At 47.4% G+C, this 1,915-nt stretch overlaps 1 long non-coding RNA gene across 1 annotated transcript; it reads left to right on the forward strand.

The window, feature by feature from the left end:
- Positions 1–683: 683 nt before the first annotated feature.
- On the forward strand, positions 684–1,142 carry LOC134224335 (uncharacterized). Its single transcript, XR_009982913.1, has 3 exons — positions 684–800; positions 860–988; positions 1,044–1,142. It is a non-coding gene; the product is annotated as an uncharacterized LOC134224335 (long non-coding RNA).
- Positions 1,143–1,915: the final 773 nt, after the last annotated feature.

Genomic DNA, 1,915 nt, shown 5'->3' on the forward strand with positions numbered 1-1,915 from the left:
AGGGGGTCATCATGAAAATCATCCCCTTAAAGTAACGCGACCCGGGGCGCGGTAAAGCTTGGTACTCGGTCAAATTTGCCAGAAGTAGCTGGTACGATTAATTAGATTTGCGGATTTGTGACTAGAATAATCAGAATTAGGCCATGCCTAAATACTTCTAGAGCTCGACTCTAGTTTTCCTCTGACCAGATCCGTCTCTGACCGACTTCTTAAAGGAAGTTGAAGAGTTTTTCATGAGTCGCTCATGCCACGGCTCATGAAAAACTCTGCCGCTTTGGTAATGTTGTGTTACGTTTAATTCTGTCAGCCACTGTTATTTCGTGAATATCTAGTCGACTGTAAACGCACCCTTAAAAGCAATGCAATTATCATCTCGAATGGTTGCATAACGCACCAACCGCCACTTTAAATACCGCCACGTACCGCACACCCATGCTGAAAAGATTTGACATCTTCGCAAAGCGGCGCAGCATCTATGTCATCGTCGCACACACGCTCACCATCAAGACGCTTCAACCAATGCAAAAGGTTTTTTTTTTTTTTTTTGTGTCTTTATTAAGGAGACTTTCAGCCCGAGGCTGGCTCGTCTCCGAATCAATGCAAAAGGTGTCTTTTCCCTTTTCACCGTCGCCGCCAGCAGCAGCTCGTCGACAGCACGAGCAAGAAGAAAAGTTTAGTTTCGCCCACGAGGGACAAAAGTGCGGAAAAGTATAATTTCCCGTCGAAGTAACGCGGAATTGTGAAAAAAATATTCTCAGTCGTCTTAGTTGGACGCGTGAACGATAAAAAAGTCCGACGAGGTAAGATTTATTTATCTTAGGCGGAACCTTAAAGGCTAACCTCAATCCTCATTGATTAGCACCAAGATTCGTGCGCTACAACACGTGGAAATCATTATCCGACGACGAGAGGAATACTCCATTATACCATCCGTGATCCATTGCGACGAATATATTCTGAAAACGAGCAGTAATTGAATGAGTGAAAGGTAAATCTTACTTTTGATCTATGGAACAAGTGATTATTGAACTTTTAAATCACAGATCAGATCCGCATGGTAGGATTGGGACAAAACCGGATCACAATCAGCGCAAAACGGACAGGGTCATCGGAGTCTAATCAAGAAGCGTTCCAAGAGACAGAAACACCCCCTCAATCGGGTAAGTTTCCTGCGATGAATGAAAACCTCCCTTTCTAAGACTCGAATAATTTAACAGGGTTTTTTAACGGAACCAGAAAACCTTGACCGGAGGATTTTCCCGACTTGGGCCGAGGCAGGAGCCTGGCGGCTGGAAGCCGATCGACAACGGGAAGGAGGTCAACACTCGCTTGGCGACGGAACTGTGATCCATTGCAAAGCTGCAACCAAAGCAGTAAGCCGGCGGTGGGAAGCCGATTTCCGACGCGGTGAAGGACGACACTCTCGCCTCGACGACGGGACTGTGATCGCGGGATCAGTCGCACAGCAGCGACCGGAGCAGAAAGGAGGTGGCCGGAAATCGATCGGCAACAAGAGGGAGTGCGAAACCCTCGCATCGACAGCGGAAGTGCCTCGGAGATACCCCATCCAGGTACCAGGTCGCACTGGATGGCCAGAGGGGTATCCAGCAGAGGACAGAAGCAGCTGGGGTGGAACAAGCACGGTGTGCGGCATGCAAGGCGCGGCGGTTTGTGTTCCGCCGTGCAAGGGCACGAGATGAATTAGGGGGACGCCCCAAGTGAAAAGGGAAAACCGTGAGTACGGAAATGATAGTGTAAGGAAAGTAAATAGAAGGAAGGAGAAAAGGACAGTTGGGTAGGAGGTAGGAAGGCAAGAGAAATATGGGGATAAAATCCTAAATATATGTACAAAATGAAATTTGTGGCTTTCTTGTTTATTTCGGTGCATTAGCCCTACAGTTTTGTGTAGTTTAAG

This window comes from Armigeres subalbatus, chromosome 3, assembly GCF_024139115.2.
Source record: "Armigeres subalbatus isolate Guangzhou_Male chromosome 3, GZ_Asu_2, whole genome shotgun sequence".
Lineage (NCBI taxonomy): Eukaryota > Metazoa > Arthropoda > Insecta > Diptera > Culicidae > Armigeres > Armigeres subalbatus.